This window comes from Thermobia domestica, chromosome 16 (genome assembly GCF_964235325.1).
Source record: "Thermobia domestica chromosome 16, izTheDome1.hap1.1, whole genome shotgun sequence".
Classification (NCBI taxonomy): domain Eukaryota; kingdom Metazoa; phylum Arthropoda; class Insecta; order Zygentoma; family Lepismatidae; genus Thermobia; species Thermobia domestica.
Window position 1 is genome coordinate 151251662 of NC_137469.1, and position 18799 is coordinate 151270460.

Below are 18799 nucleotides of genomic sequence, written 5' to 3' on the forward strand. Positions count from 1 at the left end.
TGTCAGCTGGATTGGGAATTTAAATGGCAGTGCCGAAGGTATTGCTCGTCCATTTATATTTGGATTTAGGTGTATGAATGTATATTCTTATATAAGTCTGAAATGCATAAGTACTTTGAAACAAACTTGATAAACATGTGAGTTACAGTATGAAAAAATACGGTTGGTGTGAAACACGCGGAGGGATGACATGTAGTAATAATCTGAAGCGACCCATATTAGTGAATAATCCATAACTTTCCGGATCTTTGAAATGAATAATTACGCTCCCAATGCCATCAAAGTCGAAGTTCAGTCCGTTCGAGAAGGAATGAATAAATATGTAAAAACCGAGATTAATGTTGAATTCACAATTTCTGAGGTTGGGGAGACGGCTGGTTTGTTTGAAACTACTTTTGGAATAAAGTTAGTACCTACTTCAAGGTGAGTTTTTAATCATGTCAGTTTGATTAAAGGGTCTATTCTGTGGAGTGGGATGTTTCAAAATTTATGCCAAAAATAGAGAATCTTCTCTATTTTTATCATTACAGTTTCATTTAAATGCATATCCTAGGGTAGAGGACTCAAATATTTTACATATATCTATTCTTTTCGTGCAAAGAAGGGGTATTTCGATAAGTAAATAAATTAAGAAGATTATCCATAGAGGGACTATCACACCACTTCTATTCAAGCAGTCTTATTTAATTAAGATATTCTCAGAACCAATGCTTCATATATTATTTATTAAATAGTGAATTATTATTAACAGTGGTGATTTTAGAAATTTTCTCCCTTGGCAGAGGTCGAAAAGCTTTCAATACATGATGTAAAAGTGAAAATAGAGGGTTCACCTCCGGTGCTTAGGGTCCCTGGTTCGATTCCAGCACGCGCCGTGTAGACTTTGTGGTGGACAAACACCGCGCTCGTGGGTTTTCTCGGGGTTTTCCAGTTTCCTCCAACTTTCTTCATTCCACCATTTTCACTCATCTCTCATTATCGCCGTCTCCTTTAGCCTATCCGGCATAACCGTGGGACTTTAAACTTAAAGATTTCATTTCATTTTTTACCTTAACTCGAGACAGCTCAAGGGGTGCCTCGGAAGTACCCTGGTCAAGTTTTAATGTCATTGTTCTTAATAGGTATTTCGTGCTGTGTCCTGCGCTCTAGAATTCTTCTATCTGTTTGAAATACACCCTCTGATTGCGTTTCCTAAGCATTTTGTTTTACTTTACCTCAGAAAAAATTAGGTTACTTTTTATACTAACGTAATGGCCCAAGGGGTGCCTCTGAGGCTCCTATTGAAATATGTACTTTTCTAATTATTTGATACTGTTTATTTTTGACAAATGATTTCATAGCAAAGTAGTGACTAGCCTTTCCTATTAATGATAGAAAGTACAAATGGTCGCTGTGGGTTCAGGTAGCTTGTATATGCAGCAGGGAGTCTCAGAGGCACCCTTTGGGTCTTCTACGGGTAAAATTAGCATGGACTTTCTCGAGTTAAAAGTGTTCCAACCATATGATTGAGATCAGTTTCGTAACATACAAATTATTACAAATTTTTCAGATATGTAAATGATGCATTACGTAGGTATTAAGATATTTAATATACTCTATACTTTCCCTACCTTTACATTGATTAATTAGATTCTTTTATTGTGGACCAGAATTTGTTAATTGGAACGGAGCTATTGAAGATTTCTAACTACTACTGAAACTAATATATAGTCGTCAAGTTGGATATGTAAGTCCGTGTGTTTGAATTACAGTATATAATACATTTACAGGAAGGAAACATGGATTGATACATGGTAAATGATACATAACTAATATAATGATTCGATTAAATAATGACAAAAATAAATGACTCTGCCATATCAAGTACAGTAGTTAAATGAACATGTTTTAAACATTTCCAAAATATTGAGTATTGTGTAAAAAGCACTTTAGAATTATTTTTATGGCACGTTGTATTGTAATTTTACGAATAAGAATTTATAGACATTAGTTTACACATATTTGTAAGGTTTCACTGGTTTTGGTCTTTGTGTAATGATACATGTTTAAGACATAAGATCGCAATACGGCCTATCAAACTTCGCACTCATCTTCTGAATCTTCTGAAATATCTGATAACTGCCTACTGACAGGAAACCAATATTATCATTTTTTTCACCACCATCAACTGAAGTATGAGTACTGCCATCTGTAGCCGAAATGTCCACTATAGTTTCAGGCGAAACGGGGTCCCCAGACCACACTGATTTTAAAAACTTATTATAAATTTGCCAACCATGTAGAATTGAGCCTGGAATGTCTGGATTTGGTATATGTGGTTGCTTCCATATACCACATCTATAATTTATACGGTTGATGTGTGGAAATAGCCAAAGTTTGCATGGTGGCAACTTGGAGAGGTCCATTTTAGAACAACATGTTATCAGTTTACCTTCACCAACTATTTTCTTTAACATAAACATCCGAACTTCAACGTATTTCAAGCAAAAGTGTCTATACATCAAGGAAGTAAATTCATTTAATTGGTAATGCTTCAAAAACATCTGATTGGTTTTCTAAAGCAGCAAAAGTGTCTTGAAATGTTTTGTTCTTCTCCATTTTCTTCAAAGGTATCACTTTACCTTTCCTCTTAAAAGCGCAGTTGCAATCTTCACCAGTGAAGCAATGCAATCCCAAAAAATTATTACAAGAACCTTGGTCAAATTTGCTTACAATATCAAAAATATTTAAAAATCGTCTGTTTTGTCCGTTTCCAGTATCCAAATAAACTAGCAAGCGATCTAACATTTGTGCATAGTAAATTAAAATCAAAAATATGTCACTATCGGAACTTTGAACCACTGCATTCTTAAATTATTTCTGTTCCTGTACATGAGGAACAATATTACTCTATTATCTGTTTCTTCTTGTGTACAATGAAGGGATTCGATCCTTTTCTCCTTTATTGATTTTCCATGTGATGTCAAAAAGAAAACCTTTCCTTCAACAAGCATAATTTTTCTACGTGTTCTTGCTGAGTCACTCTTCCATACACGATGCATTAAGTCCTCTAATTGCTTCTTATTTTCATCGTTTTGCAGGGAAAGTGGAAATTTGGGAGTTCTCTGGTTTTAGGTCACTGGATTAATAGATTTCACTACATTTACGGAGCAGACGTTCTTGAGGTGTTTTATAGAACTATCCACGTAAGTATCAGTTAAAAATAATACATGTGCTTTATGGCCGTGGGAGTCCAGGACTTCGAGACAAATTTCCCCAAAAGATTGTGACAGATACATCATTGCATGAAACGGGGCATTGCCATCTTCTACAAAATGGGTTTCTCAGTAAAAGGAGGATATGCAGCATGTAAGACATCTCTAGTAAGGTATTGCACTATTTTGCTCTTGTTTCTTTTCGCCATGAATTCTTCAATTGCGCCCAGACTGTGAGGAACAGGTGTTATACAATATGTCATGAGCTCATCAATGCCCACACGTTGTTCTTCAAGCTGAAATTTAACACGTATTTTGAAAACAACATCACCCTGTTCTTGGTATTTATAAGTATACCTTCGGATGCTTTCAACTTGATCCCTGGACATGGATTTTAGATTAAGTCGTGGCAGTCTGTCAAAAAAGCTTTTCTTGGGTTTAACCTCACCTTCTTCAACTTGAAGCCTTTCCTGTAGAAATATCTTTTTCTACCGTTTCCCTGCTTCTTCAGCAGTCAGAATATCGCATATAATATCTGAAGGAAGAGGAGCATAAGATGAAATTATGTACAAATTGTCTTTATCAGCAACTCTAAACGGATTAATGAAACTCTGTAGTACTTCCATTACACGCTACTTGTCGTTTGGACAAAGGGCGTGGGTACATAAGTATACTGCCGTCCTAAGTGAAAAGTCCTTAACTCCACATTTTTTGAAAATCGAGATATTGGCATGGGAATGTTTGTAGTATAATTCTCCATCTATCTAAAGTGAAATTGACGTGGTTTGACCAATAGGTAGGGGGTAATGACGTCATCAGTGTTTACCTTATGTTCAAAACTGTAACTGAAAGTAAGCAAAAAGACCTTAAGTGGCATTCATAAGCAAAAATATTTAACTGTATAACCACACAAATGTTAGATCCTTAAAATATGTTGAATAAAGTTTTACTGAAATACAACAAATTTGGACATACAGCTTAAGCCAAGACGCGTTTTGCTTATTTTCTCGAAAGTATGTGAAATGGAATTAAGGCCTTTTCGCTTAGCACGGCAGTATAGTAAAATGTCCCCAGACGAATCTTGGGATGGCAACTGGGTGGTATGTAGGTACTCTCAAGATACATTAATCCCTCACGTTTCAAACCTCAACTCTCATTGGTTCGTGAGGAATGGCCCAAAATCGAGAAAGTGGGATTAATATATTTCTCAAAAATGGGTCGATCGATTTTGTTCAAACGTGGATGTATGTGTAGGTGTATATAAGGACTTCGTCTGAAAACGTTAACAGCTCCCCCACTATTTCTCCCCCTTAAAAAAATTCGATTCAATATCTTGAGCCCCTTTTGATCTATGATGGTCTACGAGCACAATTATATATAAAAAAAATTAGACGTCATTTTAACCCTAAAATCACATATTTTTCCAAAATTGTATAATGGGTACGCCATGGTCAAAAAGGGCACAAAACAACTATACCACACCTATAAGAGGGCAATTACAAAAAGAACAGCTATTAATGTAGCTTTTGGATATTTGCTACGTATGAACGAATGAGAAATCACGCCTGAATTGCTAAATACACTGAGGCTTCATTTGGGGTGACATCCAGAAGTCCTAAAAGGCAGAAGTCCTAAAAATATTTGCACTAGACCTAAATTTTAGGACTTCAGCACTTTAGGACTTCTGCACTTTAGGACTTCTGCACTTTAGGACTTCTGCACTTTAGAACTTCTGCAGTTTAGGACTTCTGCACTTTAGGACTTCTGTCGTTTAGGACTTCTGCCTTTTAGGACTTCTGCCTTTTAGGACTTCTGCCGTTTAGGACTTCTGCCTTTTAGGACTTCTGCCGTTTAGGACTTCTGCCTTTTAGGACTTCTGCCGTTTAGGACTTCTGCCGCGATATGATTTTTAGGACTTGTGCCTTTTAGGACTTCTGCCTTTTATGACTTCTGCCATTTAGGACTTGTGCCTTTTTCATTCACTTGCTTTAGTTCTGAAATTCGCCACCACCACACGAAATTGGGACGATGCAGCAACTAGTTGGCAATAATGTTACGAACGTATCTAATTCCAACAGTAACAGCTATTTTTGTACTACTAAGATTATTATTATCACTATCTGTTCTGCACTTATACACGAATTACATAATACAACCTATTTCATTCTAAGAATTAATTACATAATTAGTTAAGAAATTCGTTTCTTTCGAATGGAGATACGAGAATCCCAAGACAAATTCCTAAAACAAAAATAAATAAATAAATAAATAAATAATAAAAAAAAGTTTAAAAAGCATATTTTACTAGACTTCTGAAACCAAGCAAACATTCAGAATTGCAATATATACTGTGTGGAGCGTATTTTATTAAGAGTAGGACAAAAATCCACCGAAGTTAACTTAATTAGGACAAAAGCTCACTAGACATTTCACGAGTGAACATTAAATACCAACTGTATACATAAAGAACGCAGTAAATTTAAAATTGAGCAAAGAACATTTATTATGCAATACAGTGGGTGACATTCATAAGTCTTAAACGGCACAAGTCCTAAAAATATAGGCACTAGACCTAAATTTTAGGTCCTGTGCCATTTTTGCAGAAATTACTACATAGTCATTTAGGGATGTAGCCTGCAAATTTTTCTAGGGGAGCATGATTTTTATATATTAAAAGCAAATCAAAAGTTTATTTCCAGATTACGAAAGCTTCAATAAGACAATAAATTTATACATATTACACATGTACACAAATACATAATATTATTATATTTCCAGTTAGTTCCTCTTTGAAACCTGGACCTTGACAGAGCGTAAATTTAAAATCACAGCTTGTGGGAAATGTACGAATCAGATAGTTATAAGAAATCGGAAACTGTTCATGGAAATCCATTTGTTTCACTGTATTCATCTTCTGTACTCTTATATAAAAGAGTAAAGATGAGTAATTTTTTGGGCATACTACTACAAGTAGAGTCGTTAAATTTTAATTATAAAATATAATTTTCTTATGAAAGCAGGACATAAGAAAGAATTTTTGGAAATAAGTATCGTAAAAAGGGTGGGGCATAATTTTTTAAAGGGTAGTGTGTCTCGCAAGTTTCTGAAGCTAGTAAAATGAAAGTTGGCATATAAACTTTCCTGTTAAAAAAAACTGAAAATTGAACACATAAAAAGGAAAGAGCAAAGGGAGCACTTTTTTTTATGTTCGAATTCCCCATTACTTACTCAGAAAATATGTAAATAAATTAAGGAAGGATTTGTTTAAGCTAGATGCGTGAAACACGGTATTTGAACTTTTAACTAAAAGTAATAAAATACTATATGTTTCAGTATCTTGAAAATTAAACTTCTAAGGGGAAGGAAGGTCAATTTCTATAATATTAAAATATCCCACTGCTTATAAGATTTGGGCAGAAAACTCTTTTCCTTTAGGCCTCGGTTCATCCAGTTAAGCAAACGAGAGTACAAAGTGGCTAATTAATTAGGTTCTTTTAATTATTTTAACATGTTGACGTAGTTTAATTCTTTTAAAACTGTATTCTTTCACATTCTATTATAAACATCCTTCATTTGCTGTAATTATTAAACACGTTTAGTAAACATAAAACAGACTAACCCCCGGTCCCGGCCAGAAATGTGTTTTTGGTGTTAAGCCATTATTTGCCGTCCGTAACATAACCTTTGATTTTAACTTCACGTACTCTCAAGACATCAAGTCTCAGAAATGTAGCATATATGAAATATACTACTACTACTTCTACTACTACTACTACCATTACTACTACTATTACTATACTACTACTACTACAACTACTACTACTACTACTACTACTACTACTACTACTACTACTACTACTAATAATAATAATAATAATAATAATAATAATAATAATAATAATAATAATAATAATAATAATAATAATAATATGCACTTCTGAAATACGTATGTATCTATGCGTTATTAATTCTTTCATAATCTTGAAAGAAACTTTGGACTTGTTTTTAGTTTGTAAAAATCAAGGCCCTCTAGAATAACTTGCTGGCTACTCCCTGAATGACTATGTATTGGTTTCTGTACACGTATTGTGTTATCACTTGCTAGTCTAGTGTTATTTGTAGAACAAGACAATGGTTCTTGTCTTGGAATATTACTAGTTTGGTGTGGTAGTACAGTGATAGAGTGTGACATATAATTTAATTTCCCTGAAGGGTATGCTATTTGCAATGCAATAAACTGTATATGCTTCTTCTTCCTAACAAGGATGGGCGATAAACCCCTGCAATTCCATTACAAATAAGGACAAAATTATTTTATAAACTACTTGGTGAACCTTTGTTAATATAACGCTATTAGTTCTTACAAACTTTTGTTAATCTTATTTAACAATTGCAAAATGGAATAAGAGAGAAAATATATAATGATGATGATTGTTTATTTACATGAGATATACAAACAACAAAAGGGAATCTGTTGGTCACTACTGTGTATCTGCTAAACCAAGGTCAAACTCTGTGTGTCACAAAAGTTAGTTTAACAGAGTTTAAAATAATATATATTTTGTTCCAAAGCAAAATAGGCTTTGGAACAGTGGGTGAGATCCAAAGCTATTGCTAAGAGGTATCAAAAAACTAAAAAAGATTGGCTCTGAGAAACAGAAACGCAACTTCTAGAGACTTAAACATTAAAATGGCTGAGTATGGTGTAGACATTTCGCCTGAAAATGTTCGAAGGGTTCTTTGTGTTAAGGGAATAAAAGCACTCAGGCCAAGAAAGAAAGCAAAAATTACTCCAATCATTACAAAGAAGCGCCTCGAATGTTCACGTGGCAAAGAACATTGGACTGCTGATGATTGGAGAATAGGAGTTTTAGTGATGAATCATATCTTCCTGTCTGATGAATGTTCACAATATGTGCGACTAGTGTTGCAAAGGTTTAGAAAAAAAACAAAAAGGAAATTTTGGGTAAAAAAACAGTTTTTTACCGTTGTTCCCGAACCTGAAAAAAACGAAAAGATTGGGAAAAATTGAAATATTCGAATGTTTCACACATTATGCTTTTAAAATGAAAACTACACTATTTTATATTTACTGCTTTACAGTTAAGATCATTGAGTAGTTATGTTTCTTGTATTAGAATAGGGAAATTTAATGGCAATAAATATATTTACACCATTCCTTTAAAGTTAGCACCGTGATAGAATGGAGTTATGGCTACATAAAATTCTGAAATATAATCGAAGTTAGATTAAATAATATAGACGCATTTAAATTATCTTAAGTAATCTTATAAGGTTACCGTTTTATGGCAGGGAAGTGTTAAAATAACAGGGCCAGAATCATTTTAATTAATACCAGTATGTTAAAATCAAATATCTATTTTATGGATACACGTATCTTCCTTGTGCTGTGTAAATTTTTGTAAATTTTGAACTCATTAGGAAAAATATTTTGTTCGGAAATATTGCCAAAACCCGGATAATGTAATTTAAAAACTATTTATTCGCCTGATGCTAATCTTATTTGTTCGTAACGTGTCTGCAGCATCTATACATACAACGTATTTCGCTAGCAGGAAAAAATAGTTAAAGCAACATGTTTTAATTTTACTTTTTAGTTTTCTGATAAAAAATACCTCTTTACTATTTGTATACTTTTCGAAGAACTCAAAAAGAGAAAGGATTTTCTTTACATATACACACATACACCGCATAAGTGCGTACATTTGAGCAGCGACAAATATATTAAAGAATTTAACATGTGAAACTTCCGTTCGTTATTCTTAAAGAGTAGCAGAATACCCGTTCTTCATACGGGGAGAATAGTTTCATTTTCGGTATAAAGAGCATCAAAACTGTCACCAGTGAACTTAGGGACCCCAAAACTATGAGTTTGACACTAGTATCAGTCATTTTCACTTACTATTACATGTCATCCTCTCCCTTTAGGAGTAATAATGGGGGCTGAATTTGGATTTAAACGGCATCTGAAGTGTCACTGTTCATCTCAGCCATCCAGAAAATTATGGATTCGACACTGATATCGACAATTTTCGACCATTTTTATATACCCACATCTTCTCCCCCCACAAGTTACGCTGCTGAATTTGGATTTAAATGTCATCGGAAGTGTCACTGTTCATCTCAGGACCCCAAAAACCATGCATTCAACACTAGTATCGATCATTTTGGATCGTATATATATATATCCGCCTCCAAGTTGCGGAGATGAATTTGGATGTAAACGGCATCGGAAGTGTTACTGTTCACCAAAGCAACCCCAAAAACGATGTATTCGACTATAATATCGGTCTCACACACACACACACACACACACACATATATATATATATATATATACACCCAGGGCCGTTCTGGGATACTAATGAAGGCGGTGGACAAGTCTACTAAAAGGGCGCCCATACAAACGGGAATATATATATATATATATATATATATATATATATATATATATATATATATATATATATATATATATATATATATAGATATATAGATATATAGATATATATGGAGAGAGAGAGAGACTTTGAAAGAAAATATGGGTGCCATTTTATATCAAAATTACCACCAAATTTGTTTTACGTTAGTATTAACGTAAATAGCTAACCTCGAATCGAAATCAACTTTACTACAGAAAAACTTTTCAATTCCTGTAATAACATTTCTGTCAAATAAAAAGAAGCTAAATGTATCAACAACTTAATATAGCACGCCTATGGACGCAGGAGGCTTATTGCCGCGTTTACAAAAGCTCTCCATTGATTTCTATCCCTAGAAAACTGAACCCAGTTTCTACTTTATATTTCAATCTCTGCAAGAACCATTTTAATATTGTCCTCCCATCTATTTGTATTTCATGTTACAACTTCGGATGCGTTTCTAATTTTTTCCATTCTGGCTACATAACCTGACCATTTGAGCCTCATAGATTTGATGACGCTAACAATGTTTGGTAAACGGTATAAAATTATGCAGTTCCTCCTTATGAAGTTTCCGCCTTTCTCCATTCCCGTTCCTTTTGGAGTTGGAATATTGGTTTAAAAATCTTGTTTTCTCAAGACTGGTTTAAGAATACTTTCAGTCTGCGATTTTCCCTCAGTCAGTGACCATGTTTCGCAACCATACAGCACAACAGGCATGATTATCGTTTTATATTTTGAGCTACAATTCCTCAACAGAATTAGCGACGACAAAAGATTTTTAACTGAATAATATCACGAAATCCCTGCTTTCAGTTGACATCAATTTTTTTAATGATTATGGTTTTGGTCTGTTGATAATGATCCTAGATATTTGAAAGTATTCACTTTGTCGAAAGAAAATATTTGGTATTTTAACGCATCCATAAAATGCAGTATTACGATCTCGACAAACTTCCATTTATTTAGTTTTCTCTGCATTTACTTTTAAGCCTATATCCCTGGAAGCGTTAATTAAGATTTCTGCATTCCTTTCTATTATTCTATCATTACCTATTAAATTTACATCATCAGCATACGCCATAACCTGGCAAATACAATTCAGCTGTAGGACCTGATTGCTGTCTTTGATTTTCCTTACCGTGTTCTCCAGAACAAAGTTTAATAATAATGACGACAACGCATCTCCTTGTTTCAGGTCATTCTCAACGTAAAAGCTCGTGAACAAGGATTTCTCTATTCGAACCTTACTTTAGGATTCATTTAAACATAACTAACTAACTCTATGGCCTATGGAATCCGGAGGTTCAATGCCGCGTTCACAAAAGATCTCCACTGACTTATATCCTTAGCTAATTGCATCCAGTTTCTACTTTGTATTCCTATCTTTGCCAGATCCATCTTAATATTGTCTTCCCATCTGCGCCTAGGTCTTCCTAATTGTCGTTTTCCGATTGGTCTTCCAGTCAAGATTTTCAAAGCGTTTCTATATTCTTCCATTCTAGCTACATGACCTGCCCACCTAAGCCTCCTAGACTTGACGATCCTAACAATGTTGGGTAAACCGTATAAATTATGTAATTCCTCATTATGAAGTTTCCGCCATTCACCATTCCCGTTCTTCTTGGGTCCGAATATTCTTCTCAGGATCTTGTTCTCAAATACTTTCAGTCTATGTTCTTCCCTCAGAGTAAGCGACCATGTTTCTCAACCATACAGAACAACAGGCATGATTATCGTTTTATATATTTTAAGCTTCAAATTCTTCGACAGAATTCGCGACGACAAAAGATTTTGAACCGAATAGTAACACGAATTCCCTGCTTTTAGTCGACATTTAATTTCTTCGTGAATATGATTTTCGTCTGTTAATATTGATCCTAAATATTTGAAGTATCCACTTTATCAAAAGTATTATTTAATATTTTAACGCATCCACAATTTGCCGTATTACGGTCCCGACGCACTTCCATGTATTTAGTTTTCTCTGCATTTACTTCTAAACCCATGTCCTTGCAAGCGTTTAATAAGATCTCTGCAATTCTTTCTATTGTTCTCCTATCATCCCCTATTAAATTTACATCATCAGCATATGCCATAACCTGGTGAATACCGTTCAACTCTAGACCCTGGTTGCCATGTCTGATTTTCCTTATGGCGTATTCTAGCACAAAGTTAAATAATAATGGCGACAACGCAACTCCTTGTTTCAGGCCATTTTCGACGTGAAAACTCATGGACAAAAATATTCCTACCCGGACTTTACTTTGGGATTCACTTAAACATATCTTAAGTAATCTAATTAGTTTTCTCAGTATTCCAATTTTTGTAAGAACGTTGTATAACGTTTCTCTCCTAACCGAGTCGTACGCCTTTCTAAAATCAATAAATAGTTGATGTACCGGGGTATTGTATTCCCACTTTTTTTCGAGTATTTGGCGAATGGTAAATATTTGGTCGATAGTTGATCGATTTCGTCTAAATCCGCATTGATAATCTCCAATAATGTCATCTGCGTATGGGGTCAATCTTGCTAACAGAATATTTGAAAGGATTTTATAGGATGTTGACAGAAGAGAAATGCCTCGATAATTATTACAGTCAGTTTTGTCGCCTTTCTTGTGAATTGGAACAATGATTGATTCTTTCCACTCTTGTGGCAATTGTTCCTTGTTCCAGATAAGGAGAATGAGTTTGTGTATCTTCTTCCACAATTTTTCGCCTCCAGCTAAAATTAACTCAGTCGGAATTTCATCTACACCCGGAGACGTGTTTCTTTAATTTCTTTATAGCGGTTTCTACTTCTATTCGATTCTGGAATATACAGTTCTGCGGTGTGTATCTCCTTTTCTCCACGCACATTAGTTTTTGGCTGCGTGTTCAGCAAATCGTCAAAGAAATCTTTCCATCTATTTAAGAGGCTATCCGTATCAGTGAGAACTGTTCCGTCAGCTTTGTTTAATATATAAGCACGAGGTTGATAGCCTTTCTTAAATTCGCTGATCCCTTTATACATGTCCCGTATACTTTTATTTTTACTATTATCTTCGAGTTTCTTAATTTTAGCGTTCAGAAAATCGCGTTTCTTTGTTTTAAAAGTTTTGGAACTTTCCCGCCTGATATCTGCGAAATTTTGTGTATTTATTTCATTCGGATTTTGTAGCCAGTGTAATTTTGCCTGTTTTCTCTTCTCTGCTAGTTTAATGCATTCTTGGTCGAACCATGGTTTGTTCCTACGTATTTCCGCGTGTCCCAATTTTTCTATTGCTGAACTTTTAATGCTATCTCTAATTTGAATCCAAGTATCCTCAACACTAGTGCACTCCAAGTCTTCTAAAACAGAGAATCTATTCAAAAGTTCAATCTGGTATTCCTCTCTTACCTGTCTCTCTTCTAATTTCTTTAAATTAAATCTATCCGTTTTCGGACATTGAATATTACCTTTATTCAACGATAATCTCTCTCGTATTATCGTTACTACCAGGTATTGATCAGTGTCACAATCAGCCCCTCTAAACGACCGGACATCAATTATGCTAGATTGCCTTCTTCTATCTACTAAAACGTGATCAATTTGATTATGTGTTTTTCCATCTGGTGATGTCCAAGTGTATTTATGAACGTCGCGATGTGGGAATTTTGTACTCTTCACGATTAGGTTTTTGGGTGTTGCAAAGTTCACGAGTCTAACACCGTTGTCATTACTTTCCTAATGCAGACTTTCGTTCCCTATAATCGGTTTGAAAATATCCTCTCGTCCTACATATCTTAATTAATCTCGTCATTTAAACATATCTTAATTAATCTACCCTTTTCGATATTGCAAATTCTGTAAGCATGTTGTACAATGTTTTCCTCCTACCAGAGTCTGAAGTTAATAATTTTTGATGTGCCAGGATGTTGTATTCTCTCATTTCTTTTCAAGTATTAGTCGAATGGTAAATATCTGGTCGATAGTTGATCGATTTTACCTAAATCCGTTCTGATAATCTCCAATAATTTCATCTGCGTATGGAGTCAATCTTGCTAATACAATGTTTAAGAGGATTTATTGGATGTTGACAGAAGAGAAATGCTTCGATATGTATTAAATCTGTTTTGTTGCTTTTCTTCTGAACTGGAACAACGATTGATTCTCTTCACCCTTGTGGTAATTCCTCTTTGTTCCAGATAATGAGAATGAGTTTGTTTATCTTGCTCTACAATTTTCTCCTCCAGCTAAAATTAAGTCAACCAGAATTTCGTCTACACCCGGAGATGTGTGTTTAATTTTTTTAAATAGCGATTTCTATTTCTGTCTGGTTAGGTTCTGGAACATACGGTTATGCTGCATGCATTTCACTTTCTTCACGCGCATTAGTTTTTGGCTGTGTGTTAAGCAAATCGTTAAAGAAACCTTTCCATCTATTTAAGATGCTATCTGTATCAGTGAGAACTGCTCATTTAGGTTTCTTTAATATATAAGCACGAAGTTGATAGCCTTTCTTAAGTTCGTTGATGCATTTATACATATGCCGAATGTTTTGTTTTCATTATTATTTCAAAAGTCGCGTTTCTTTGTTCTAAAAGTTTTAGAAGTTTTCTGCCAGATGACAATGAAATTTTATGTAGTTATTTCGTTCGAATTTTGTAGCCAACGCAGTTTCTTCTGTTTTCTCTTCTCTGCTACTTTAGTACGTTCCAGGTTTGTTCCTACGTATTTCTGCATGCTCCAGTATTTCTTTTGCTGAAATTTTAATGTTATCTCTAATTTCAACCAAGTATCTTGAACAGTAGTGCACTTCGAACCTTCTAAAATGGAGAATCTATTCGACACTTCAATCTGGCTCCCCTCTCACCTGACTCTCCTCTATTTAAAAAAATAAACCGCTCCGTTTTCAGATATTGAATATTTCATTTATTCTACGATAGTCTCTCTCTCTTACTATCACAATCAACCCTCTGAACGACCGAACATCAGTTGCGCTAGACTGTTCCTTTCTGTCTACTAAAACATGATCAGTTTGAATATGTGTTTTTCCATCTGATGAAGTCCAAGCATATTTATGAATGTCGCGATGTTGGAATTTTGTAATCTTCACGATGAGGTTTCTGGATATTGTACAGTTCACGAGTCTAACGCCGTTGTCACAACCTTCCTTATGCAAACATTTATTCCCTATACTCGGTTTGAAAATACCCTCTGGTCCTACCTTCGCATTGAAACATCCTAACAGAATTTTCATATGGTATTGCAGAAGATGATCAAATACCCGTTCTATTCTTTCGTAAAAACTATATTTTTTAAATCGCCATCCTTATTTTCTGTTGGGGCATGTACATATAAAACAATAATATTACACCACCGACCCTTAAGAGAAGTAAAAGAAAATCTACCATTAACAAATTCAACCTATGTAATTGCTGATATTACGTATTCGTTTGTGAACGGAAAGCCCTGTTTCTTGTTGGTGTTTTTAATTTGTTCCCCGTAAAAGAACGTAAAATTTCCCGACTTGACTCTTCCATTTCCATCTCATCTAACTTTCTGATATCCCACTAGCTCCAACCTCTATTTCTAAACTCATTTTTTACAAATTTTAACGCTCCTGTCTTATATTTCATGTTCCAAATCTCATGTCGATTTTACTTTGCGGAGTTCGTGCCAAGTTATCAGTTCTGATCCGAGGATTCCGCGAACTTATCTGAACAATTTTTTTTTTTACAGGATGATGTTGTTAGCCTCACACCAAATTCTCAAGCTGGATTATCACCCCTTGTCTGTCCGCGACTGCTTACTCAGTATATTCTCAGCTAACCTCTATATCCCAGAGGCCTTCTCCTCGATCCACAACCTGAGGACGCGCTGTGCCGTGGTGACAGGAAAACCACATTTTACGGAAATTAATACAGCTATATTTCAGAAATACAACAGGTACTGATAATCCGAACACTGCTTTAAAACACACAGGAACATTCAATATGCTCGGATATATGGATGCATATTAAGACTGTGAAAGCTTCGATGCCGTAAAAATCGTAAATTAGAGACTAGTGTCAGTGTAGTATTACATAAATGCATCGTACATTTGACTGTCGGAACTATTCTTGATGTATCACATTGTTTCGTTTTATAGCTATATAACTTTATAATATTTTTGTAAGTGATTATACTGTTTACCTGTTCTCTACCAATAGCAACTGTATGAATTTATAATACAAAACTGAAATACAGAAGAATATTTTTTTTTTAAAAAAAATGTGATATTTCGCAGGGCATCTTATGTAAAGGGCGCCTTGTATTCTTCACAAGTTCTGTACTACCAGTCAGTATTTGAATTTATTAAACAAAGCTGGTATGCAAGATAACTAAAACCACTTATCTATAATGTGATGTTTCGTAGGGCGCCTTATGTAAAGGGCGCACTATACCTTTCACGGTTCTTCGCCAACACTAACTGTGTGTATTTATTGTACAGAACTGTGCTATACAGAAGAGTAAATAAAATCGTTCATCTTTGATGTGGTCTCGGAAGGACGCCTAATGTAAAGGGCGCACTGCACCTTTCACGGGTTCTTTACCAATAAAACTGTAAGAATTTATTACTAAAAACTTGTACCTTTATTTTTGAAGTCCTAAAAGGCACAAGTCCTAAAAATCATATCGCGGCAGAAGTCCTAAAAGGCACAAGTCCTAAACGGCAGAAGTCCTAAAAATCATACCGAGGCAGAAGTCCTAACCGGCAGAAGTCCTAAACTGCAGAAGTCCTAAAACTCTTGTGGCGCTACCATCGCGTCCGTAAGAAGAATACTGTCAATCTGTTAGTCAAAGTTTTAGATATACTGTTTCATATTACAGAGCCTTAGTTCTTACAAGTTATTTGTATAAATACATATTGTATCGTTCTGAAATAATAAATAAATAAACAAATGAAGCCTATTGTCCTTTCTTACTCTTTCCATGATATATTTCTATGTTGACAAAATTTTAACTTTCTAACAAATGTGATTCCCAGATCTTTCATAATGTCTGTTTTTCTCTATTTCCACACCATTGACTTCATATTAGTAACATAATATTGTGTTTTAGTTATGTACGTCATAAATTTTGCTTTCCTTGTGTTGTTTTGAAGTAAATTATTTTTACACATATATTTCTTGTACAGAAGTCTTTCTGTAGCAAATAATTGTCATTGTCGTAATTAACTACTCCTGGGATACGGCTGTTTCGGTGAACGGATTGCTCGGAGTAAGGACGTTTAGGTGTGAGGCTGGTTCGGTGTAAAAGTTCTAATGTTTACACCGAAACGTCCACTCTTCAAAATGAAAATTATTCGTTAGGGATAAATAAATTCACAAAGTAGAATATATAAATTAATAAATAAAATAAAAATTAAATGTTTCTGTAATTGGCAAGGGTTACTTATTTATAGTGAGTCCCCTCGCTTCACTCTATGTCAGAACTTCTTATATCCTCAAATGTTATAATTATTAATTGATTGGGAAAACGTTTTACGGTAATGATATATAGTAAAAAAGTGTGTGATGCATAAACATTGTGTACACCACGCACACCTTATTACGGCAATAACTGTGCACAAATCGCAAAATGCTGCACAATCTTTGAAAGAAAAAATTCAAACACAGGTGGTTTTTCTTCCAATAACCGCTTTTATATCATGCATACCCAATAAGATTAGCAAATCTAGGAAAAGAAAACTGATTATGAATCAGTGATGAGACCTTAATTATATTATTACGGAGATGTAAATTCATGTTATAGTTGTAGAGAAGGACAGTATCAGAAAAATGTCTCAAGAAAATTTTTAACGGCCTAAAGAACACAACAAGAGGCTGAATCCTACCAGTTGTTCCTGCAGAAATTGTTTATATTATGAGTTACTCTTTTGTTCTTAAAATAGGTCAAAGTTGAATTGTGACCACTCCACGAAACTAATAACAAAATGGACTTTACATTAGACGCTTGAAGAAAAATCTCTTGGAACCATGATCTCACAAGACTTGATGTTAATTTTTCCGGATTTGATGCTTTTACAAGGATATCTTCAAATTTAAAGAGGTTGTGTTGGACTATAAGACCAAATGTTCCATTGTTTTCCTACAAAACAATTAAAAGTGGTGATAACAAAGCACTATTTGCAGAAATTAAAGGCTGTATGATGTAGCTACGAGTCATAGAATTTACTGACTGTACCACACTTTCTACTGTTTGTGTCCCTGTAAACACTAGAGTACGTCCCGTCTGCATTTAAAAATTAAACCTATTGATCAGAGTTATAAATATTTAATTTTCCAATATGTGTTGCTTCACATTCGCGACAAATGCATTGGCATTGGCTTCTAACTTTTTGGCTATAGATTTAATCAAACGTCCTGTTAAAATAAGTACAAAAAGGGGTTTTAAATCAGTCTGCACCTTCTCTCAGTAGCCCCTGCCAATCATAATTGTTCTTGGCTAACTGCAGAACATTTCAAACCAGAAGACTATTTGTAATTGTAATCATCATATTGGATCCGCCAATTTGAATTTTGTAATTTCAACGTCAGGTTCTGAATCACCTGTCCTAAAACTCCTTGACAGTAAGCTGGTCGTATCATTTAATCTTCTATTTTAATGATTGCTTTCTGTTTATGCTTGGAGGCCACCTCTAACGTTCAAAGATTGGTTTCTACCCTTAAACCCGCACCATTGCCAAAAATAAAATTTAAAAAAAGTGACGATTATTTTTTGATATTCTACAGGTATGCAAAGTTTCATTCAAATCAGTAAATTACACTTCCGTAAGTCTCCTTGTTAGTGCTGTTCAAATGGAAAAAATAAGTTAATTGGCGGATATGAAGTCAGAACAAAGAAAAATACGCCGATGTTACGAAGAGACTGAACAACGTTTGTGAAAATTACAAATCTGACGATGTGATTACAGTCTTAAAAGGAATTGTGTACAATTTTAGATTCTTAGTTGAGTGATTCTATGTAATTATATTTTTTTCAACAAAATTCCTTTGAGTTGATTCTGAGTTTAACGTCCCGTTCAGCAGCGAGGCTATATGAGACGTCCACATACTGATTAACGTGGAATCCGAACCACATGAGCTCTCACCGGAAATCGAACCCGGGTCTCCCACGCCAAAAATTCCTTTGAGGTATTATTCAGTTTGTAT

At 34.6% G+C, this 18799-nt stretch overlaps 1 long non-coding RNA gene across 1 annotated transcript in view; it reads left to right on the forward strand.

The window, feature by feature from the left end:
- The first annotated feature begins 2956 nt into the window (after window positions 1-2956).
- LOC145672820 (uncharacterized) overlaps window positions 2957-18799 on the forward strand; it is a 120026-nt gene continuing 104183 nt past the window's right edge. Inside the window, exon 1 of the long non-coding RNA XR_014128680.1 lies at window positions 2957-3185. This is a non-coding gene — a long non-coding RNA (uncharacterized LOC145672820). The remainder of the gene's footprint in view (window positions 3186-18799) is intronic.